At 33.9% G+C, this 26,807-nt stretch overlaps 2 long non-coding RNA genes across 2 annotated transcripts in view; one reads left to right on the top strand and one right to left on the bottom strand.

Annotated features, from left to right (window-relative positions):
• The first annotated feature begins 1,459 nt into the window (after positions 1-1,459).
• LOC128026442 (uncharacterized) lies at positions 1,460-3,540 on the top strand. Its single transcript, XR_008186424.1, has 4 exons — positions 1,460-1,578; positions 2,421-2,521; positions 2,653-2,806; positions 3,033-3,540. It is a non-coding gene; the product is annotated as an uncharacterized LOC128026442 (long non-coding RNA).
• The window catches only part of LOC128026455 (uncharacterized), a 32,242-nt gene continuing 8,974 nt past the window's right edge, over positions 3,540-26,807 (bottom strand). The window contains exons 3-4 of the long non-coding RNA XR_008186430.1: positions 3,931-4,101; positions 3,540-3,843 (exon numbers count right to left, since the gene is read on the bottom strand). This is a non-coding gene — a long non-coding RNA (uncharacterized LOC128026455). The remainder of the gene's footprint in view (positions 3,844-3,930; positions 4,102-26,807) is intronic.

Raw genomic sequence — 26,807 nt, forward strand, 5'->3', positions numbered from 1 at the left:
GTTAGAGGGTTGGACTCCCAATCGAAGGGTTGTGAGTTCTAGTCTCGGGCCGGATGGAATTGTGGGTGGGGGTAGTGCATGAACAGGTCTCTCTCCACCTTCAATACCACAACTTAGGTGCCCTTGAGCAAGGCATCGAACCCCCAACTGCTCCCCGGGCGCCGCAGCATAAATGGCTGCCCACTGCTCCGGGTGTGCGCTCACAGTGTGTGTGTGTGTGTGTGTGTGTGTGTGTGTGTGTGTGTGTGTGTGTGTGTGTGTGTGTGTGTGTGTGTGTGTGTGTGTTCACTGCTCTGTGTGTGTGCATTTCGGATGGGTTAAATGCAGAGCACAAACTCTGAGTATGGGTCACCATACTTGGCTGAATGTCACTTCACTTTTCACACACTCACTTTTTTTTGTATTGATTTATTTAGTTAATTTCTTTCTTATTTTTCCTGTTGTGTTTATTTTGTTTATCTATGTAATTTTTGTTATGCTGCTATTTGGACTTATTTGAATTAAGAAGTGTTTTTTTCTGTAGTTTATTTGGTATTTTGTATGTTTGCCAAGCAAAAAGAGCTATGTGCTTTGAGGTTTTTAAGATCTACACACACTTTTTCATCAGTCTCAGGCTTAACTGTAAATATTAATAAATACAAAATGTTTCCACTGAAATATATTTCTGATGGTGTGGTGGAATTGTGTGGTATACCAGTTAAAACCCATGTTTTTTATTTGGGAATCAAAATTTTAAAAAATCAGAAGGAAAGATTTGATCTAAATTATCTTCCTTTGATAAAATACAAAATAAATTTAATTCTTGTTTATTTAAAGATTTTTCTTTGAATGGTAGAATATTATTATCAAAAGCTGAAGGACTGTAAATATTATCTTATACAGCAATGGTTTTAAATACTCCAAAGTCAATTATTAGTCAAGTAAACAAGAAAATGTATAACTTCATTTGGAAGAATAGACTACATTATAGAGACAATCTAGGTAATTTATTTCATCAAGGTGGTTTCAAATGCTATCGACTTTGAAGTATCTAATGCTATCTTTAAAATTAAATGGATTCAGAATTGTATTAAATCAAATAATTAATTATGGTATTATATCGAGTCAAAATAGGGCCATATATATCTGCAAAATAAAACAATGTTTTGCAAACAAAAAAATATGTTTTGCAAAAAAATATATATGTTTTGCAAATAAAAATAAAGTATTGAGAAAAAAATTGCTTTTTTGCAAGTAAAAAAAAACAATTGCAAAAGAAAAGTTTACCACTGAGAAAAAATAAAGTTTAGCAAAGTAAAACTTCAGCAGCATTGATTTGCAACACATTTCTCTTTGCGCTGCTCCTTTAAATCCGCGTTTCAGTCATCCGTGCCTCTGCGGTGCAAGCTTTCCTTTGCGCTTCATTTTTTCTTTGCGCCTCCCTTTGTGTCCCTGAATTGACGTGGGGGAGGGGTCAAGAGGTTGAGGTGTGTACAAGGGACGAAGGCGCGTCCTTCTCGTTACGTCATCAGCGCGAGCCCCAGACCGAGTGGATCGATCGAAATGAAGGAGCAGAGACATGCGGGTGATGGATCACAGGTATGTGTTATTGAACGCTTTCTTCAAGTTCGCTAGATAGACCGATAACTATATGTAACTATGTGTATCAACGTGTTTGCTCAAGTTAAGTAAGTTAGAGATCAATTAATGCGGGTCGCATCGGCGGCTGTACATTTCTCTTAATATGCACACCTTTCACGTTGTTTTATAATTAATAAATAATAATTATTCTCCACGCCCTAGTTGTATTATGGACTATAAACGATGCTAAAGGTGTCTCTCAAAATATACTGTAAAACAAATAATACAAAACAAATGCCTTGTATGTGTAAACATAATTTGAAATAAACCTCTTTCTGATTCCTAACAAGTTTATTTATATACAGTAGGTCACATCCCTATAGACTATGTTTAAAAGCTGTGATGTTTATATGATACATTGTTAATGCACTTATTCTAGATCAGTTGTGTGAAACTCAATTCCTGGAGGGCCACAGCTCTGCACAGTTTAGCTCAAACCAGCTCCAACCCACACCTGTTTGGAGGTTTCTAGTAACCCTGAAGATCTTGATTAGCTGAATCAGATGTGTTTGATTGGGGTTTGAGCTAAACTGTGCAGAGCTGTGGCCCTCCAGGAACTGAGTTTAAAACACCTGATCCAGATAATCCTATATGATGTTGTGATGACCTATTTAACAGAGAGAATATTCTGATGTCTGTACAGCTGCACAGAATTGAATGGGTCTTCTGACCCAAAGCCTTGGTCAGATTCAGTCAGCTCAGGGTCAGCAGCAGCAGCCACAACAACGACAGCAGCCTCCTGCCTCAAATTCATAAAACCTTTATTTCTACGCACAGTTTACATTTTTATGTTTTTTCAGGTGGAGGAAGAAGAAACTGATCTCTCTGCATGGAATGATCAAATAATTAATTGTGGTTTTACTGGGGCCGTTAAACCTGAGAACAAAGAGGCCATAATAAGGTCAGAAAAAGTCTTCTAACTTCTTTACATTTGAAACCTTGCAAATGGTTTTAATTTTGCTGCCTACCAGATATACTGATTAGCCACAACACTGTCTATATTATGCAATAATTTTCTGGTTCTTTTTCCAGATCAATTGTGCTTCATGCAACTCTACGTTTGGTCCCTTTGTTGAAGCAAATCTGAAAAGGTCTTGAAGTCCACAATTTTGTGGACATCCTGGAAAAACATTCAGGACTTTGCCACCAGTTCTTTGTCCCTGATGTGGTGTATGATGATGATAAGGTATCAGTAAATAGAAAAAAAATATATGCCTATATCTTGTATTGCATTTTAGTAATGTTATATATAGGAAAATTATTATTTGCCAAGTTTAAAAATAATTGTCAAACACTTGTTCCTTACAAAAAAAAATAATAGTAGAAAATGGTAATAAAGTAGCTTTGGATAAAAGCCAAATGCATGTGCATATGTACCTGAAAATGGATGGTTGTTTTTTTTTCCCCCACAGGCTGATGCAGACTTCATCATGCAGAACATTCTTCCAAAAATGTCGGAGAAGGGATCAGTACGAGAGACTTATGAAACCGCTATAATCAACTTTCTGCAAGACTTTCTCCAAGAAATTGAAAGCTGTGTTATGTATGAACTGACAGAGTTGATTTAGTATAAATATTGTAAAAAAAAAACTGCAGATTACACAAATTAATGTTAAAATATAATTGATTTAATTCAGACAATACCAACCCCAACCAAGCCATTCAATTTGACAACGGTTTAAACAATTTAAAATTATACTAAATGTATGTAATTGTACGTTCAGGAAAAAAAAAAAACCTTTTATACATTGGTAAATGTTCTTATGGTTTTGAAATTTACTGTGTATGTGTAGAGAACACAACGTGTTACATAATGTAAAATTGTATATCTTAATGAATGTGTTAAGAGAACACAAGTTGTTATACTAGCCATTTTCTGCTTTAAATATAGCAATACAGAAAATAAAACAAGCATGCAATGTCACCTTAAATTTGTTTTTTATTGACTTGGATGTTAATTTGCTTGTAAATGGATCATTTGGTCACTAGTCATTTCAATGACTGATTTAGTGTAAATTAAGAATGAAGCAGCACAAAATTTAAAACTTATAAATACTGGTCTCTTCCATAGTTTTGAGAGTTTGAGTTTGGGTTAAAGAAGTTTGAATTTGGGCCTATAAGTTCTTAAGTTAAGGGGCATTTGACTGGAGGAACTACAATTCCTGTCCACGGCTGGTCAGAGATACTGTCTGTGTCCCAGTCAGAGTCGCCGTCTTGTGCAATCTGTTAAAAGTTGGTAATAGTTTATGGACATTGGGGCAATATCTTGCATGAAAACATTACATTAAAAGACACACATTCTTAAAATACCTCAGATAGGACTGGAGGAGTGACAGGGTTTTGCAGGAGTCCAATTTCCCACAACTGGTCTGGGCTTCGATTACTCTATGTGCGGAGAGGATGGTTATTCCACCCACTAGTAAAGGAGTCAAGGCTGGCTTGGAGACGAGGTAGGAACACCCTCTGGCCGGTCTGAAGTATCTGTTATTAATAATATAGGAGTTTAATAATAATAACAAGAAAGCGATCAATAACACATACCTGTGATCCATCACCCGCATGTCTCTGCTCCTTCATTTCCAAGTATAGGTCTCTGCAGGAAAGTAATGGGAGTTACGAGATCAAGGTGTTTTTACACCATGATACCTGATTAGTTGATGTAATAGTGACGTTAGGTTTAGGGGTGGGGTTGGGTAAGGGGGATCATTTAGATTGCATGATTCAAAAACACCCAGCAGTTTCAAAACACCCATATGGTGATAAACGCCCACTTTTGCTCTGCAGAGACCTAAGTCTCTTCATTTCGATCAATCCACTCGGTCTGGGGCTCGCGCTGATGACGTAACGAGAAGGACGCGCCTTCATCCCTTGTACACACCTCAACCTCTTGACCCCTCCCCCATGTCAAATCAGGGACACAAAGCGAGGCGCAAAGAAAAAATGAAGCGTAAAGGAAAGCTTGCACCGCAGAGGCATGGATGACTGAAACGCAGATTTAAAGGAGCAGCGCAAAGGGAAATGTTTTGCAAAGTCAATGCTGCTGAAGTTTTACTTTGCTAAACTTTATTTTTTCTCTCAGTGGTAAACTTTTCTTTTGCAATTATTATTTTTTTTTTTTTACTTGCAAAAAAGCAATTTTTTTCTCAATACTCTATTTTTATTTGCAAAACATATTTTATTTTTGCAAAACATATTTTTTTTGTTTGCAAAACATATTTTTTTTGTTTGCAAAACATTGTTTTATTTTGCAGATATATATGGCCCTATTTTGACTCCATAATTATCACATTCATAAATGTCCATGGTCAAAGAGTACACCTAGTTACTTCAGCAACTTAAAGTGATGGAATGTGTAAGGAACTATAATTAGTATATAATAATTCAAGGAACTCTAAAGCAATGTATACTAATATATACTTTGTAAACTAATTTTGTAGTAGGAGATATGGGTTTGTTTTTAATACCCCTCTGTATTTTTTTACTATTATTGTCTGTTTGAACTTTTTAACATTTTTGCTTTTATTGTTAATTTGTATATGAATCGTCATTAAATAAAGCATTAAAAAAGAAGAAGAGAAAAAGCATTTGGACAAGGCTTTTGATTTGGACGTGCTACCTCGGCTGTGCGTCCTGCGTCATCAACCCGGAACTATACAGTTCGATTCAGTTCGATTTTTTTAACCGGCTCGACCGGTTAGTTCATGTCTATGAGTTCATAGTATAGACATAAATACCTAGACGCCTCATTGCCGCTTTGAGCCGTTGCTGCAATACGTCAACGCGTCCGCCATGTTTGTGGGGGCAAGACTGCCTTATAAATAAATGGAAGTAAACGGAGGAGCTGCGGTTTTTCAGGATAAAAACATGATAACGTTCACATTTATCAACCGATTTCAGAGGTTTGTGATCTACGTAGTTAAAAATAAATTTGCCTCCAGTTATTTATTTAGGTTTGTAGTATAACTGTGACATATGCATGTAATGTAATTTGAATGTACATTAAAGTCAATGAAGTTGCTTTATTGCTTTCTCTGTGTTCAACCCCAACTTTTTTTCTCTCTCTCTCCACAACAAACAATAACAAAGCAACTGATAAGCTTTTATGGATCCAGTGAAAATTTAAATATTATGCACTGATACAGTGGACAGTAAAAATATAGTAAAAGTGATATGTTATATTAAAAAGCATATGTAGGAAAACTTGTAGTAAAGTGAATAATATAAAAATCGAGTACAACAGTACAATAACATAAGTGATATAATATATTTATAGATTTTAGCACAAATTATATGTATATGAATAATACCATAATGTATTAAAGAAGAAAGAAGAATATGTAATATCAAGGGTGGAATAATACAGAAAATGAAGAATAAATTAGTAATATAAATAAAATAAAGAGTAAAATAAACAATTGTGAAATTTAATTTAATAATGCTATTTGCTTAATAGATTCTTAAACAAATTAAGACACAACTAATGACACAACACAAAAAAATGTAGACATGAATTCCATATTTTGTTTAATTTATGAGCTCCTTAAGTATAATGTATACACGTGCACATACACACACACACACACACACACACACATATATATATATATATATATATATATATATATATATATATATATATATATATATATATATATATATATAATACCAAATCCTCTGAATCAAACTCAGCTCGAGATACACATTTTATTTAAGTTTTCAGTGATAGCTTTCTCTGGGAATAGAGTGGTTTAGTTGTGATGACAAAACCTGACTAAAAAAGACTAATTCTCCACCGCTTTCCTCGAGATTTTCTATTTTATTCAATTAATGAGTAAAATCATGTAAAAATAAATAAAAAAATAAAAAATAAAAAACACCTTGCTTGACATTTTGTTCTACAATGCAAATTGCATACCCCCATGCAGAAAATACAAATTGTTTATTTGTCCATATATGTTAATACCTAGGAATGTATGTGGTGTGAGTGTGTGCAGTTTACGTTATACAACAAAATGTGAGTATAGCTATGTTTATCACAGACCAGAATATGAGATGATGCCCATCAAAAAATCTTTCTATTAATAAAAAAATAATAATCATTATTACAACATCAAGTGCAATAATAAACTATGATTTTTGTCATGATATTGCAGCTGGACTCACTAATGAGTTCTTGTGTTTTTCATTTCTAGGCTATTTACATTATGTAGTTTTTGTGTAAAGACACATACAGTACAGCATTAAACAGCCTGTGTTAATCATTTTAAATGCAGTCTTTAGTATTGTGATTGACTGAAAATACTGGTTAGATTTAAATAATAATTAATAATTCCTTAAATTAATATAGCACTTTTCTGGGCACTGAAAGTGCTTTACATAGAAGGGGGAATCTCCTCAACCACCAGCTGTGTGCAGCATCCACCTCCAAATATTTGACAAAAACGACAGAAACATTTAATAGGGTAATTATATTAAATTATATTGTTATAAAAATTACCCTAATGGAGGTAAAACATGCTCCTGGAAGTCTATTCCTTGGAGAAGAGAGAGTGGTTGGGGGGGTATGTTGAATATGACAAGGGTGATTCCGGCCATTCATTCAGGGCTGCTCTGGGTTTGAACTGGGTTTGAAATTAGGCTGTGAAAGTAAAGCCTAGTCTTGGAAATGCAGAGAACAGCTTTATTAATCTTTCCTTAAGGCTTTCATTGTCCTCTTTACAATTTGCTAATAAATAAATAAATAAAATAAATATATATAAATAATATATATATTCAGTTCACAGTTATATGACAAGTTATGAAATCCTTATAATCAAGTGATGATAAACTTAATCTTTGTAAATAAATAACTTTAGTGGAATTAAAGAGAGATGCTTTAGCTCCATCACTAATCCTGACAGTCTATGGCAAGCCGAATTGACTTTTATTCATTCGCAGCATATGCATTCTTAATATAAACAATTCAATTTTTACTAGTTAAAATGTTTATTCTTGATATCAGGAATTAGATTTCTACTAGTAACAATTGCTATTTTTGATATCAACAATTACATTTCCACAAGTAGCAATGTTAATTCTTGATTTCAACAATTAAAGTTTCACTAGTTAAAATGCTATTTCTTGATATCAGGAATTACATTTCAACTGGTAAAAATTATAATTCTTGATATCTGTAATTGTATTTTCACCAGTTAACCCTCTTGGCACCACGGTCGAGTTTACTCGACAAGGATGAATAAAACGGACGATTTTGTCAAATAGGGTGTCAAATTTCATGCAACCTCCCCTGCACCAGATAGCAGACATGTAATACTTCATCTCTGACTGAAAAAAACGTCATGCTCCTATACAAAATCTTCGAGCTAGAGCACATTGAATCAGTGCGAAAAAAAGCAGAGCTTGTGTGAGAGTGAGCCATTTTATCTGACCAATATTGTCAACGTCAGTGAGTATTGCATTAGATTATTATTATTATCATTATTATTATTATCTAATGGCATCAATAAAGCCGCAATGAGGTGTTGGGACTTCTATTCGCGGACACTGATTCTGAAGGGGAATATCTGCATTCAGAAGATGACGGTGATACTGAAAGTGAAAGTATAGCCCTACACCAAGCACAAATGGTGAATCCTTTGCCCAATGTAAATAAATGGTCCTTTGCCAAATGTCAGAGGTGTGAACAATGTTTGCCGGGGTCGGAGTGTTCATCGCAAAATTAGCAAGCGTGTTATTGTAGCGGGGACGAGGCGGGAGATTTTTACCGCGCTAGACATGTATATTTGTCTTCTGACCGCACCTCTCCGCAATCGCGGCGACAGTATTGTAGTGTCTAATGCCTCTGGGTATGTTAGACGAGGTCGAAGTATTTATAGGACAGTTAGGAGGCAAGGTGGGGCGTTGCAATGACACTGACAGTAGTCCGAGCTGTGCACACTCGGCGCGTGCGCGAGGCAGATCTGGCCGCGCTGCTCATAGCGGAAGCAGGGGCGATGTGACACGGGGCATAGCTTTTGAACTAAACAGGTCTTGTCTACTTGTGTTTGTGTGTCATATGAATAATATAGTGCCCCATACATGGAATCAGAGTGCCTGCTGCATGTAGTAAATTTAAAATCCCAACCGCTACATGCATTCGCTTTGTTTCTACCATTTATTAGTAATGATTTACACAGTTTGTTTACTGCTTACTATTTAACTGAGCATTCAGTATCGTGCAATATAGCACACAGAAGGTGAGGGACATTTTTTGGGGGAAAGAAGAGCTGCATTTTATCATTTAAACATGTGACTTTTCATGAAAATTCTATAATTCAAGATGACCACCCTCATATGACGTCATAATATGCAAATTAGATGGGGAAATAAAATCCCTACATAAACATTGGGTCATCCTTAATATTTTTATAATTGACAGAAAGTCTCTATCTTTTATACATTTTAAGATATAGCCTTTTGAAATTAAGATGTCAAAATTGAACGTTTTAGGAAAAAACCTCTGGCGCCTAAAGGGTTAAATGTCACAATGGGCTGCCATTCAAATTTAACTGTTGATATCAAGAATTGGTTTCTTACTAGTTGAAATTCCGATTTCAAATATCAGAAATATCCTTACTAGTAAAAACCTCTTATTTTTGATATCAGTAATCACATGGTTACTATTACAGATGTCTATTCTTGATATCAACAGTTCAATTTTTGATATCAACAGTTCAATTCTTGATATCAACAATTCAATTCTTGATAACAACAATTTAATTGTCACTAGTGACAATGTTCATTTCTGATATCATGAATGTGATTGTTACTAGTAAGAAATTTAGATTTTAAATATCCAAAATTTTATTGATATCAGAAATGCATTTTCTGATACCAGAAATAACAAATGTAACATGCTGAAATACATTTACTGATATCAAGAATTCATATTTTTACTAGTAAGAGAGTAATTCTTGATATCAACAAAGGCAGTTGATATCTGAAATTGCCCTTGCAACTAGTGAAAATAGAATTACTGATATCTAAAATAACATTTTAGCTAATAAAAATACTTTTACAGATATGTAGAAATGCCATTTTTACATGTAAGAATAGCTATGGTAATAAGATCATGAATATTAATGAGATTTTCTGATAGTCCTTGTTTTAGCATCAGCATTGGCCAAAGATGGCAGAAGAACATCCATGTGCAGAAAAAGCTCCTCCTTTATTTGTTTTATCAATGAAATATGAAAATTATATTATGGCTGGATTCATTTTTTTAAGTTTGAGTTAATTGTAAAATAATACATTTATGCTGTTTCTTTTTATTGAACACTAAGTCCTTCAGATAATTAAAGCAAAAATGAACAAGGCATTAATTTAGTTTTAAAAATAAGTTCATCATTTTTTCAGGTGTTTATTTTTGGTTTTATTACACTTTCCTTTAATACATCAAATAAAAAATACGGACCCACTTTATATTAAGTGGCCTTAACTACTATGTACTTACATTTTAATTAATAATTTAGTACAATGTACTTATTGTGTACATACATGTTTTTACATTGTACTTTTATTTAAAAACAAACAACATGTAATTACATCTGTATTTAATTGCTGTAATTACATTTATAATTACACTGTTGACCCATACTTTACACCTTAACCCACCCTTAAACTTACCCATATCTCCAACCCTCTTCCTAACCTTACCCCTATCCCACCTCAATAGTAGCAAAAGTGTTTTACAATACAATATGAACACAATAAGTACATAGTAGTTAAGGCCACCTAATATAAAGTGGGACCAAAAATACAACCAAAAGGAAAAATATAATAATGCATAATAATAATGATACATACAAACGGTTTACTTTTTTTAATATATATATATATATATATATATATATATATATATATATATATATATATATATATATATATATATATATATATATATCGTTGGCTACATGAATGAGTTGTATCCTAATAGGATTATTTTTTTTTTTATATATATATAACGTTGTTCGGTTCTTGAAGCATAGGTGGACAAGATGAATGATAAAGTCTATTGAACCTCTTTATCATGTCTGTCTCAGCCATTTCAATGTTATGTTAATTATGGCACTGCACTGATACACTCTTCTGAAAGTGAAGACATGAATAACAGTTTCTCAATTGTAGTTGGTTCAGAGAATGGACAATGATTTAATAAGAATTGTGTAATCTTGCCCATCTGGTTCATTTCTTCTTCTTCTTCTTCTTCTTATTAAGCTATTATAATAATTCTTATTATCCTGTTTTATTAGGCTATATTGTTGTTGTTGTTTTAAGTTTGTTATGGAAAATGGCTCGTTTATTCATTATTCCATCTAAGTTAACAAACGGAAAATTAGTTTTTGACTTGATTTCTCATTTTGTCGTTTGGGGTTTAAAAAACGGTTTATGGCTTCAATATTTCATTCGCACTTGTGGGCGGAGCTGAAACGCTCCTTTCATCTGATTGGTCGGATCGCTCCATCTTCAACTCGTTCTCCTCAGTCTTTCAGAATAAGAGTCTTACAAGAGCAATATCTGAAACCAGATGTAGACACATAATTTGCGTTGTTTGACTTGCAAGTCACCCCTTTAAATTATTTCTAGGTTATAGCATTGTATGAATATTGTCCCACTGTAAATACAGTGCAAATAGTTCTGTCTCCTGGGATAAAAGTGAAGTGGAAATAAAAATCAATAATAGATTGAACATTTCCATGATAATATGTCTGTAACATTTACCACTCTCATCTTTTAAGTCTAATGGCACTAGGTAGGTGTGTGTGACATAAATAATTAATTGTGGAAATTAATATAGTTAAATTTATTAAATAAATTAGAATTATTAGTTTTATTACAGACACAATTGAATGATGTTTCTCTTTTAGTCTTCTTTGTTGGCCTTGAGAAAGCCGACATATATTTGAACATTATTATCATTTATTATGAAAGTAATTGACAACGACTAAAATTTTATTGTTTCACCAAATTCATCTCAGATCTTCAGACTCGTTTGACTCGTTGCTGTAACTGGTCAGACTTTTTCCTTCTCAAAAAATCCTAGTGACTTTCATTATCTGAGCGATGAAGGTCTTACACTTAAGGTCCACTAGAGGGGGAGACAGGATTTCTGTTTATGTAAGTTTAAATGACAGATAAATACATTAATTTCATGTGTACTACCATGAATATGCCATATCTGTGTAACACAGGTTCTTCAATGATAGATGGTGTGGTAGGGGGGTATACCTTAGCTCAATGATAGCTGTATAATATAAAACAACATTAACTACTGCAGCTGGTACCAAATAAAAATGATTAAGTTTTGGAAAACTGCAAGTCAAATGTACTTGCACAAATGACTTGCTGTTACATAATACCCCATATACGTTGTTGGGGACGTTTTCGTCCACTAGGGGGTAAAGTTGAGTCTTATTTTGGCCACAACTTTCTCTGTGTTTCAGCTAATGGAATGATTGGTGACAAATCTTATTTTGACACTTATTTTGGGAAAATGCTTGAAATTTTTCAAAAACTCAACAGTATACTGTGGGTAAATTCACTACCCTTTTGTTATGTTCGGGATGAAAACACCCACTTTAAAAATGTCTCAGATAAAGATTATTATTATTATTATTATTTTTTTTTTTTTGCATAAATCTATTAATCACCCTCATTCCTGATCAAACTACCAAATGTTTAAAAAAAAAATCCAAGATTTTAACTCTTTAATTACCAAGTTCATAAATTATGTCACTGATTTGGGAAGAAAAAACACACACAAAATGACATATTTTCAATATAAAAAGTAATTGTGGACTGGATTTTTTTTTTTTTTACCTTTTATGACAGTCTTGGGCATGTCAAAGATTAGTAACTGTAGATTGGCTTTGATGTATTGTTAGTTTTGTGCAGCATTAGATTTTAATTTTTTCTCCCTCATTTATTGTTGGTGGCTGTTTTTGCCCCATTGACTTCCATTATAATGACATTTTTTGATAGCAAAGCCATGACACCATATAATCATGCACTCTTGATTGTTGGTGGTTTTCCCTGTTGGGAAGAGGTAACATTTGTTATTTTTACAGTTGATCACTAGATGGGACCATTAACCCTTTAGGCCTGTGCAAAAAAACGCTTAGTTTCTGGCCTGTATATAGAGTTATATGGAGTTTAACAACAAATTATAGTGTGTGTGTGTGTGTGTGTGTTTGAGAGAGAGAGAGAGAGAGAGAGAGAGAGAGAGAGAGAGAGAGAGAGAGAGTGTGAGAGAGACCTTTGTTTAATTACCTTGATGTATCTGAAAAAATCCAAATATGCACCTCATGCTCTCAGAACTACATGGACTAAACAATAAAAAAAAAGAAGTGTGTTTATGCACCTGCTGACTTTTGATGGTGAAAAGAACGGAGGGCCTATGTGTGAAATGCTTGTCTTTTCTTGATGGTGAAGCCAGTTTAAAACCTTTAAATCTTATAAAAAAAACTACTTTGAACATAATTGATTATGGACCAAAATTCAATACCAACTTTAAATAAGCAGCAACTCGCTGGAAGGTTCAAGCTGCATAATCATTTCTAAAACTCTGGTTCAAGTCAAGCCCTTTCTCGTATTTCTTGCTGCTCTTCTCACCATCAAATGACCAGAAGGATAGCATGCAAGTGTTTAAATCCATGTACTTTGTTTTTGTTTAGTCTATACTTATCACCACCATTAAAAGGCAGCAGGTGCATAAATACACTTTTGTTTACTCCATGTAGTTCTGAGAGCTGAGGTGTACATTTAGATTTTCTCAAATACATCAAGGTAAGTGTGCAAAAGTCTCTCTCTCTCTCTCTCTCTCTCTCTCTCTCTCCTACACACATACACACAATATAATTTGCTGTTATACTCCACATAACTCTATATACAAGTCAGAAACTAAGCTTTTTTTTGCACAGGCCTATCTAAAGGGTTGATGGTCCCACCTAGTGATCAACTGTAAAAAATAAAAAAATTTACCTCTTCCCAACAGGGAAAATCACAAACAGTCAAGAATGCATAATTATGTTTCATGGCTTTGAAATCAAAAATGTAATTATAATGGAAGTCAGTGAAAAAAAACCATCCACCAACAATAAATTAGGGGAAATTTTTTTTATCTAATGCTTATAGCAGAGTGAATGTTTTCATCCCGAACATAACGAAAGGTAGTGTATTTGAACAATGCACAAGGGATACATAATAATTTTTATTTGGCACCAGCCGCAATTAATGTCGACAGCTAGCAGGAGTGTGGTGGGGTGCGAGGTCTGTTTTGACCATTGGATGGAGACCTAAAGGCAGTGGCCTTAATGCTTATCTGAAGATTTTGTCTTTATAGATTACAGTTTACATTGTACTTACTGAAGTACACCTCTGCATGCAGACACCCAACTGTACAAATTCATTTATAGATTTAAAACCCAGTCCTGAACCGGGAGAACCATGTTCTGCAGAGTTCAGTTCCAACACACTTGCTTGGACATTGCTACTGATCCTGAAGACCTTGCTTAGCTTAGGTGTGTTTATTTGGGGTAGCTAAACTTTGCAGTACACTGGCCATCCAAGAGGAGGACTGAGAGTCCTGACATTAGCATTTACATTCAGTGCATGTGATTTATCAACACTGAGTACATCTTAAAATGTACAGCTCATGAAAAATAAAAGTTCCAGATGGACAAACATTAAATGCATAAACCAGTGTGAATAAAAAATAAATCTTAAAATAAATTTGGAGGTATTTGAAAAAGCCAGAATGGGAAGTTTTAAGTACAGCTTGAAGTGTGAAGTTTATTCTTGTACACAGATATGGCATATTCTTGGTAGTACACATGAAATTAATGTATTTATTTGCCATTTTACGTAAATAGAAATCCTGTCTCCCCCTCTAGTGGACATTAATTGTAAGACCTTCATTGCTCAGATAATGAAAGTCACTAGGATTTTTTGAGAAGGAAATTTGGTGAAACATTCAAATTTTAGTCGTTGTCAATTACTCTCATAATAAATGATAATAATGTTCAAATATATGTTGGCTTTCTCAAGGCCAACAAAGAAGACTAAAAGAAAAACCATTCAATTTAGTATGTAATAAAACGAATATTACTAATTTATTTCATGAAATTTAACTATATTAATTTTCCCAATTAATTATTAATGTCACACACACACACCTACCTAGTGCCTTTTGACTTAAAAGATGAGAGTGGTAAATGTTACAGACATATTATCATGGAAATGTTCAGTCTATTATTGATTTTCATTTCCACTTCACTTTTATCCAAGGAGACAAAACTATTTGCACTGTATTTACAGTGGGACAATATTCATACAATACTATAACCTAGAAATAAATTAAAGGGGTGACTTGCAAGTCACAGCAGCACGAATTATGTGGGCAGCAACATCTGACTCAAATATTATGTCAATTAACAGTGAGCGGTGGTTTCAGACACTACTCTTATAAGACTCTTATTCTGAAAGAATGTAAGACCGAGTTGAAGGCGGAGCGATTCGACCAATCAGATGAAAGGAGCATTTCAGCTCCGCCCACAAGTGAGAATGAAATATTGAAGCCATAAACCGTTTTTTAAACCCCAAACGACAAAATGAGAAATCAAATCAAAAACTCATTTTCCGTTTGTTAACCTAGATGGAATAACGAATAAACGAGCCATTTTTCCATTTCTCGTTATTGAATTCATGTTCTCTCACTTGAATCCTCTTGAGTCTTTCGTTTTCTGATTTTTAATTGAAAACGGATTTGGAATGGACGGAAGATACCCTGATTGTTTCATTGCTTTCAGCTCGAAACGGGAAATATAATAAACAAGGAAACCAAAACGAAATAATGGATCAAATTTACGTTTTCTCAATTGTTCTTTATTTGTTGTAGTAGGTCTAACTATTTCCCACGGTGCCGTCCTGCTTGCTTTGCGCATGCCCAGTGGATAGTTTCAAAGGAATTGCGCTTACTTCCGCGTATTCCTCGCGGGGATAAAGAACACGTTTTTTTTTACGATCACAGGCATAGTTACAGTATGTCCAATAACAATACAACACGCTCTAATAGATTATATTGGTTAATATAATATAATAAATCAATCAGAGATGGTTTAAATGTCCTTTGAAATCAGGCTAACCACTTGTTTTGGTATGTTTGGCATTTTAAGTGATCATTAATTAAAACATTTATATTAGCAGATTATTTTATTAATAATGAGATCAATAAAAGCAATCAAAACCACTTCAAACGTTGACTACTTTATACACACACACACACACACACACAGAGAGAGAGAGAGAGAGAGAGAGAGAGAGACAAAACAAGTAGTTAGAATATAAATATTTAGAATATATAAAGAAAGTTTTTTTTTTTATCTTAAGTAGCCTAGATAGAAATCGAACAGAGAGCAAGTAGAGGGTCAAGTGTTTTCTTTATTTAAATGCAAACATTTAAACAAATATGTACAGAATTATGTGAAGTTAAATATTTACATTATTTTTACAGTTACATTGTGTGACATAGGTAAGTAGTAGTTTTCAGATGTTCTTGACGTCATCAAACCAAAGTAACAGCAAGCGTAGACTTATGTATCATTCCTGAATCCTGATATGAATCAGTCTTTGAAAGACCTATTATTATAGACAGTTCAGTGACAAATTATTAAACACAGACACTTGAATTTATTCCTGAAAGAATCTGAATCTTGGACGAATAGATTGAATAAAAGGCTTCTTTATTAACACAGTGACTTACCGACACCTAGTGGCGATATTAATTTCATAAATATAATAAAGTAGGCCTATCATTTCATTTTGTCATTACATATTTCTATGTTAAAAATGTTGTATTAAACATTAATCTCATTTCATTATACAGTTGTAATTGCTATGTAAAGGCATGTCTAATAAGCATTAAACTGTAAACAGGCCTAATACATCTAAAATAAACTTCAGACGCAGCTATCTCTGAAGGCTTAATTAATACTGATTTAATTATTACATGTATTCCAATTTAACATTATCATTATCATTAAGAATTTAACATTAAGGATGAGATAAATACACACCCGATTCTCAAAAACTTGGGACGCTGTACAAATTGTGAGTAAAAAAGGAATGGAATAATTTACAAATCTGATAAACTTATATTTTATTCACAGTAGAATATAGATAATATATGTTGAAAGTGAGACATTTTGGAATGTCATGCCCAATATTGGCTCATTTTGGTTTCATGAGAGCTACACATTCCAAAAAGATTGGGACAGGTAGCAATAAGAGGACGGAAAAGTTAAATGGACAATTTGCAACTTATTAGGTCAATTGGAAACATGATTGGGTATAAAAAGAGCCTCTCAGTGTCTCTCAGAAGTCCAGATGGGCAGAGGATCACCAATTCCCCCAATGCTGCGGCGAAAAATAGTGGAGTAATATCAGAAAGGAGTTTCCCAGAGAAAAACTTGAAGTTATCATCATCTACAGTGCATAATATCATCCAAAGATTCGGAGAATCTGGAATCATTTCTGTGTATAAGGGTCAAGGCCAGAAAACCATTCTGGATGCTCGTATCTTCGGGCCCTTAGACAGCACTGCATCAAATACAGGAATGATACTGTAATGGAAATCACAACATGGGCTCAGGAATACTTCCAGAAAACATTGTCGGTGAACACAATCCACCGTGCCATTCACCGTTACCTGCTAAAACTCTATAGGTCAAAAAAGAAGCCATATCTAAGACCCAGAAGCACAGGCGTTTTCTCTGGGCCAAGGCTCATTTAAAATGGACTGTGGCAAAGTGGAAAACTGTTCTGTGGTCAGACGAATCAAAATTTGAAGTTCTTTTTGGAAAACTGGGACACCATGTAATCCGTACTAAAGAGGACAAGGACAACCCAAGTTGTTATCAGCGCTCAGTTCAGAAGCCTGTGATCTTATTGTTCCTTACTCTCCTTCTAGAGTCCTTAGGTCTACCGATCAACGGCTTTTAAAGGTCCCTCGTTGTAGTCTAAAATCAAAAGGAGATCGAGCTTTTTCTGTAGTAGGTCCCAAACTCTGGAATAGTCTCCTATTCCATGTGAGGTCAGCTCCATCGGTAACAACTTTTAAGTCCTATTTAAAAACGTATTTTTTTCTTTAGCTTTTGAATAAGATATGTTTATTTTATTGTATTATTTTAATTTTATTAATTTTGTAAAGCACTTTGGGGCAGCATCTGTTGTTTAAAAAATGTGCTATATAAATAAAGTTGCTTGCTTGCTTGCTAAATTAATTTCATTTTTCAGATTTCAAAATTAAATAAAAAAACATGGGGATGAAACCCTGATTTTATGCTGATTCTTCACAAAAAAACGACAGTCTTCTTTAGGCTATTCATTTATTTTATGTGAGAATTAAGAAAAAAAAATCCTGCTGGCAGAATTTGGAAGAATACAAAGCATTAAAGCACAAAGATCTGAATTTATCTTAAAGTAATTAGTTATTTTCCTACATAGCTGCTAAATATAATTTTTCACTTGCTGCCTTTCCAACCTAAGGAAATAATAATAATTGTTGCCAATTCAGACGAGATCTGATAAAGTCATGGATTTACAATAGGCCTACTAAGTGTTACTTCAACCCTGATACTACATCAATAATTTGATAACTGAAGAATGGCACACAGCAGTAGATAAGCTGATCCTAGGTTTAGACATAACACAAGGAATAAATGAATTTGTTTTATTTGTACAGATTGCAATGTAACTGTAAAATAATGTAAATATGTAACTTCATAGTTCTGTGCATGCAGTATTTTTTTACATGTGCACTAGAACCGTTTGTAAGTGTGTATTGCTAATAGATCTTAAATTTCAAAGTACATCTGTGCAATAAAGATGTTCTATTCTATAAATTCAGTATAATTAAAGGGTGTAATCTATTTAACTGATACAGTAATTGTCAGGTAGAATACTATTACAAACATTATTACAGTATGTCAACCATTGCCTTTTTAATTACATTGTTACCTTTAAAACTGTTATATTGCAAAGCTAAATATATATTACATGCAGTACATGCATCTTCAAGAAACATCTAAAAACACATCTTTCATCTTTGACCTTCGAACTCTAGCACTGTCTATTCTAATTATATCTATTTTTTATTTATTTATTCTAACTGCTAGTTTTTCATCCAACACTAGCTTTCTGTATTCTTTTTCAATTATTTCCATTTTTTTTTTTGTATTGTATATGTGTATGTATTTATGGATGTGTGTTGTGTATTTAATAATTAATGATCTACTTATAATGCCTCACATACCAAAACAAGTGGCTAGCGTGATTTCAAAGGACATCTAAACCATCTATGATTTTTATTATAGCGTGTTGTATTGTTATTGGACATACTGTAACTATGCCTGTGATCGCTAAAAAAAAGTGTTCTTTATCCCCGCGATGAATACAAGGAAGTGAGCGCATATTGGATAGTCTACAGTATATAATGTTCCAGATATAATTGTTTGCGCTCTGATTTAACACTGGGTTTTTATTATAGGCATAAAACATAAATATTTAACTGAAACTTGTCTATTAAAATCTGTTTGCATGAACTTTTAACTTTTAACCCTCCGCTTTTGGCGCTCAGCCACCTACTTTGAAACTATCCACTGCACATGCGCAAATCAAGCAGGACGGCACCGTGGGAAATAGTTAAGACCTACAACAGCAAATAAAGAAAAATTGAGACAACGTAAATTTGATACATTATTTCGTTTTGGTTTCCTTGTTTATTATATTTCCCGTTTCGAGCTGAAAGCAATGAAAGAAACGTCAGTTTTTCATATTTGGATCATACAGAAAAACAGAAAAACAAAATATTGATTCGTTATTTCGTTTTTGGTTTGCCAGATTAAATGGAATAATTGAATGATCGGATGATACACGAATCAGGGTATCTTCTGTCCAGTCCAAATCCGTTTCAAATTAAAAAACAGAAAACGAAAAACTCAAGAGGATTCAAGTGAGATAACATGAATTAAATAACGAGAAATGGATAAATGGCTCGTTTATTCGTTATTCCATCTAGGTTAACAAACGGAAAATGAGTTTTTAACTTGATTTCTTATTTTGTCGTCTTGGGTTTAAAAAACGGCTTATGGCTTCAATATTTCATTCGCACTTGTGGGCGGAGCTGAAACGCTTCTTTCATCTGATTGGTCGGATCGATCCGCCTTCTACTCGGCTCCTCAGTCTTTCAGAATAAGAGTCTTACAAGAGTAATATCTGAAACCAGATGTAGACACATAATTCGCGTTGTTGCGACTTGCAAGTCACCCCTTTAAATTATTTCTAGGTTATAGTATTGTATGAATATTGTCCCACTGTAAATACAGTGCAAATAGTTTTGTCTCCTTGGATAAAAGTGAAGTGGAAATAAAAATCAATAATAGACTGAACAGTTCCATGATAATATGTCTGTAACATTTACCACTCTCATCTTTTAAGTCAAAAGGCACTAGGTAGGTGTGTGTGTGACATTAATAATTAATTGGGAAAATTAATATAGTTAAATTTATGAAATAAATTAGCGATATTAGTTTTATTACATACTAAATTGAATGGTTTTTCTTTTAGTCTTCTTTGTTGGCCTTGAGAAAGCTGACATATATTTGAACATTATTATCATTTATTTTGAGAGTAATTGACAACGACTAAAATTTTAATGTTTCACCAAATTTCCTTCTCAAAAAATCCTAGTGACTTTCATTATCTGAGCAATGAAGGTCTTACACTAAATGTCCACTAGAGGGGGAGACAGGATTTCTATTTACGTAAAATGGCAAATAAATACATAAATTTCATGTGTACTAACATGAATATGCCATATCCGCCATAACTTCACACTTCAAGCTGTACTTAAAACTTCCCATTCTGGTTTTTTCAACCTACCTCCAAATTTATTTTAAGGTTTATTTTTTATTCACACTGGTTTATGCATTTAATGTTTGTCCATCTAGATCTTTTATTTTTCATGAGCTGTACATTTTAAGATGTACTCGGTGTTGATAAATCACATGCTCTGAATGTAAAGTGCTAATGTCAGGACTCTCAGTCCTCCTCTTGGATGGCCAGTGTCCTGCAAAGTTTAGCTACCCCAAATAAACACACCTAAGCTAAGCAAGGTCTTCAGGATCAGTAGCAATGTCCAAGCAAGTGTGTTGGAACTGAACTCTGCAGAACATGGTTCTCCCGGTTCAGGACTGTGTTTTAAATCTATAAATGAATTTTTACAGTTGGGTGTCTGCATGCAGAGTTGTACTTCAGTAAGTACAATGTAAACTGTAATCTGTAAAGACAAAATCTTCAGATAAGCATTTAGGCCACTGCCTTGAGGTTTCCATCCATTGGTAAAAACAGACCTCGCACCCCACCACATTCCTGCTAGCTGTCAACATTAACTGCGGCTGGTGCCAAATAAAAATTATTATGTATCCCTTGTGCATTGTTCAAATTCACTACCCTTTTGTTATGTTTGGGATTAAAACATCCACTCAATTAAACTGCTGTAAGCATTAGATAAAAAACAAATATCCCCTAATTTATTGTTGGTGGATGTTTTTTTCACTGACTTCCATTATAGTTACATTTTTGATTGCAAAGCCATGACACATAATCATGCATTCTTGATTGTTTGTGGTTTTCCCTGTTGGTGCACAAAGTGCACAAAGGTCTCTCTCACCCTCTCTCTCTCTCTCTCTCTCTTTCTCTCTCTCTCTCAAACACACACACACACACACTATAATTTGCTGTTAAACTCCATATAACTCTATATACAGGCCAGAAACTAAGCCTTTTTTTGCACAGGCCTATCTAAAGGGTTAATGGTCCCACCTAGTGATCAACTGTAAAAATAACAAATGTTACCTCTTCCCAACAGGGGAAACCACCAATAATCAAGAGTGCATGATTATATGGTGTCATGGCTTTGCATCAAAAAATGTCGTTATAATGGAAGTCAATGGGGCAAAAACAGCCACCAACAATAAATGAGGGAGAAAAAATTAAAATCTAATGCTGCACAAAAACTAACAATACATCAAAGCCAATCTACAGTTACTAATCTTTGACATGCCCAAGACTGTCATAAAAGGTAAAAAAAATATCCAGTCCACAATTACTTTTTATATTGAAAATATGTCATTTTGTGTGTGTTTTTTCTTCCCAAATCAGTGACATCATTTATGAACTTGGTAATTAAAGAGTTAAAATCTTGGATTTTCTTTTTAAACATTTGGTAGTTTTGATCAGACTGAGGGTGATTAATAGATTTATGCAAAACAAAATTAAATAATCTTTATCTGAGACATTTTTACAGCATTTTAATTTAGTGGGTGTTTTCATCCCAAACATAACAAAAGGGTAGTGAATTTACCCACAGTATACTGTTGAGTTTTTGAAAAATTTCAAGCATTTTCCCAAAATAAGTGTAAAAATAAGATTTGTCATCAATCATTCCATTAGCTGAAACACAGAGAAAGTTGTGGCCAAAATAAGACTCAACTTTACCCCCTAGTGGACGAAAACGTCCCCAACAAAGCATATGGGGTATTATGTAACAGCAAGTCATTTGTGCAAGTACATTTGACTTGCAGTTTTCCAAAACTTAATCATTTTTATTTGGTACCAGCTGCAGTAGTTAATGTTGTTTTATATTATACAACTATCATTGAGCTAAGGTATACCCCCCTACCACCCCATCTATCATTGAAGAACCTGTGTTACACATGAAATTCATGTATTTATTTGTCATTTAAACTTACATAAACATAAATCCTGTCTCCCCCTCTAGTGGACCTTAAGTGTAAGACCTTCATTGCTCAGATAATGAAAGTCACTAGGATTTTTTGAGAAGGAAAAAGTCTGACCAGTTACAGCGACGAGTCAAACGAGTCTGAAGATCTGAGCTGAATTTGGTGAAACAATACAATTTTAGTCGTTGTCAATTACTCTCATAATAAATGATAATAATGTTCAAATATATGTCGGCTTTCTCAAGGCCAACAAAGAAGACTAAAAGAAAAACCATTCAATTTAGTATGTAATAAAACGAATATTACTAATTTATTTCATGAAATTTAACTATATTAATTTTCCCAATTAATTATTAATGTCACACACACACACCTACCTAGTGCCTTTTGACTTAAAAGATGAGAGTGGTAAATGTTACAGACATATTATCATGGAAATGTTCAGTCTATTATTGATTTTCATTTCCACTTCACTTTTATCCAAGGAGACAAAACTATTTGCACTGTATTTACAGTGGGACAATATTCATACAATACTATAACCTAGAAATAAATTAAAGGGGTGACTTGCAAGTCACAGCAGCACGAATTATGTGGGCAGCAACATCTGACTCAAATATTATGTTAATTAACAGTGAGCGGTGGTTTCAGACACTACTCTTATAAGACTCTTATTCTGAAAGAATGTAAGACCGAGTTGAAGGCGGAGCGATTCGACCAATCAGATGAAAGGAGCATTTCAGCTCCGCCCACAAGTGAGAATGAAATATTGAAGCCATAAACCGTTTTTTAAACCCCAAACGACAAAATGAGAAATCAAATCAAAAACTCATTTTCCGTTTGTTAACCTAGATGGAATAACGAATAAACGAGCCATTTTTCCATTTCTCGTTATTGAATTCATGTTCTCTCACTTGAATCCTCTTGAGTCTTTCGTTTTCTGATTTTTAATTGAAAACGGATTTGGAATGGACGGAAGATACCCTGATTTACACGGACCCTAGTGACAATGTTATTCTGATATATGAAAATGTATTTCTGATATCAACAACTGGGTGGTTAATTTCTGATATCTAAAATGGCTTTCTTACTAGTTACAAGCACATTCATGTCACTAATGACAATTAAATTGTTGAAATCAAGAATAGACGTCTGTATGTGAAATTGTAATTTCAATTAGTAAGAAAGTAATTCTTGATATCAACAATTACATTTGAATGGCAGCCAATGGTGACATTTAACTAGTGAAGATACAATTCCAGATATCAAGAATTATAATTTTTAATAGGGATGGGCGTTTACCGCAAATATCACGTTCGAATATTTGAGGTTACGAAAAACGAATATTCGAATATTTGTTTATTTAAATTAAGTTTAATGAGACAGACGTTATTTTTCAGCAACATTTATTGTTTCCGTCATTTTGAACAAGCTTACACACAATAAGCTTGAAAATTACACATCGTGTTTTGTAGATGAAAACCTTTAACAATGCGTGCAAACAAACAAAAGTACAGATTAAAAGCAAAAACATAAAAATAAAAGTGAACAAATTAAAATGTAAAGCAGCCTGCAGCAATTAGGCTATTGTAGAACGTAGCCTACACTTAAATTTGAAACTTTAAAACTTTCAGCAAATCTTTTTTGCTTTTTTTTCTATTGTTTTATATGTTCTTGTTAAGAAACACGGGCATGTAAACATGATCGGGGGAAAGTCGGCTCCTTAGCCTGTTAACAATAAGGCCGGCCGCACAGAAAACGCGCTCTGACGTTGGCGGGAGTCACAAATAACGGTGTGCTAAGCGAATAAGTTTTGTGGAGCACTTCGTGTTTTCGTTTCACCACTGAATGGGATCCTCATCTGGTGGAATACATGGCTCCAGCAAGAACTGTTCCCACTTGTCTCGGCTGGACTCTCTGTAATCATCGCTGAAGAACTGCTCAGCCTTTTTTCCGACGAGTGGGCATTGCATACTCTTCATCGTTGGTGACGCAATCATGGAAAATAATGTTCTGATAATGTTCAAAAAAGTTGAATATATGTTTTTTTAATGTTATAATGTTTTTTTCTTACTTATCTCATGTTCTCATCGAGAAACCTGAGATGTTTGTGCCGAGGGTCTAGGGCAGACGCGAGAAGAGGAGTTTTCGCTGCATTCTCCAAGTTAGTGGTGTTTATTCGTTGCTCGAGAGATGCCACAACAGTGTTATTGAATTTGGTCACTTTCTGTGATTCTCCACGGCATATCTGAAGTACTGTAGAAGACCGCAGTTCTTAGGGGCTGTTCACATATCGTGTCTTTTGGGTGCTCAAGTTCGTTATTTCCAATGTAGGCACGAGGTATGCACGCTCATAATGGAAGCGATGCGCTCACGATGCACACGCTGTGCGACCCGCCCGTTTTTTTCCAGGCGAGTCCGCACCGCATCGAGTTAAAAACATCTCAACTTTTCAGAATGCTGCAAGCACACCACGGGTCATGTGACAAGAACTAAACATTCAGCTTCATCCTTTCCCGTAACAACGTTGAAAGCTCAGCCAAGATGAAGGAACAGCTGATCAGCTTTCATTTTGAAATAAATTTAGTAGCAGAGCTACTGAAAGCGTTTTTTTTTGTGCTGCAAATCCATTTATCCTTTGCTGTAATTTCTGCATTTTCACAGAGAGAGCGTGTCATTGTTGCTTAGCAACGGCAGACGCCTCGGGAGTGCTTCTGCCCGAGCTCTTTGGAAAGAAGGAGAACGCGGTGCACCTAGCGTTTTCCACGCGTCTTTAGGCGCGATATGTGAACGGCCCCTTATTCATTCATTAATTATTTTTTTGCTTGCATACATCTTCAAATATGCCGTGGAGAATCACAGAAAGAATATCATTTTTATTTATCGAATAGAGCAGAACGAATATTCGAATGTTCGGCTAATTTTTTCTAGTTGAAATGTAATTCCTGATATCAAGAATTAGCATTTTAACTAGTGAAAATGTAATTGTTGATATCAAGAATTAAAATTGTTACTAGTGGAAATTTAATTGTTGTGGAGCTGCAACTAATGATTATTTTTTCTGTCGACTAATCTAACAATTATTTTTTCATCACTACTCTAACGATTCTTTTTATTAAATAAATTATTAATATAGTGTTCTTTTTGATTAGCTAATGAATCCTTTGGATAACTTTACAAAAAGCATAACTTCTAATATAATATTTCAACCTTTATTCATTCTTCCCCCATAAAATACTTAATTCAATTCAAGTTTATTTGTATAGCGCTTTTTACAATACAAATCATTAAAAAGCAAATTTACCGAAAATTATGTTTCTACAATATTTAGTAGTAGCTAGTAGTTTGTGCACGTTTGACAGGATTTTAGAAAAAAAAAAATAATAATAATAATACAAGACGTAGTCAGCTAGACGATGAACTATCAATATTATTAATTGATAGTTATTTATATGATGACGTCACACATGTAGCAATAATTGTTAGATCTAGAAACATCTGGGGACTTTGAGGGTCAGCATCATCTCTTCTCAGGTGTTCTGGATCCAGACTGGAGTTTGTGTAAATCCTAGTTACATCCCGTGACAAAACATAGAAACAAAATAGAGACATCATTAGAATAGCCAGGGACGTGCACAGACATTTTGAGGGGCAGGGGCTCAAGTGAAATAAAGGGCACTTCTCATAATTACGTATTTTTTTTCTTTTTTAAAAACAAAAAAGTATATATATTAATGCAACACTGACTTCCTTTAAAAAAAAAATAATTAAAAAAGTTAATTAATTTTATCTTCCTCAAACTCTAATTTTCAAAAGATGTCTACAAAATAATCAGTTCACACAGAAACCATGGTCTCCTTAGTATTCACTAGGTTTATAGAGCAGCAAAGGAAACCATCCCACAATGTGCATGTTTGGAAAACATTTTCTATGCTACTAGTTTCAAGTATATATTTAGAATAACCAAACTGCATCAAGCAGAGGGGTGTGTTTTACTAATAATTTGTTTATTTTTTTACACAAGGCACTACATCATTTTAATTATTTCTGTATCCTCTCTTTTTTTGGCATTATGCTGCCTGCCTGGCCCTGCACTGCAAGCATGATTAAAATTAATTGTTTAAATAATTTTTGTTTCACAAGCAAAATAACTTTTTAGCTTCACACAACTAAGCATCAGAATACTGAATTGCCTTAATGTTTTAATCAAATACATTAATATTATTATTGCTATGCATGTACACATTCACAATAACTGATGGTGACTGACAAGGACTTAGTTTCACATTTGAGGGAGGACTGTATCATCACCATCATCAAATAAAACCTTCAAAATCCACATTTAGATGG

The sequence above is a fragment of the Carassius gibelio genome, chromosome A2 (genome assembly GCF_023724105.1).
Source record: "Carassius gibelio isolate Cgi1373 ecotype wild population from Czech Republic chromosome A2, carGib1.2-hapl.c, whole genome shotgun sequence".
Lineage (NCBI taxonomy): Eukaryota > Metazoa > Chordata > Actinopteri > Cypriniformes > Cyprinidae > Carassius > Carassius gibelio.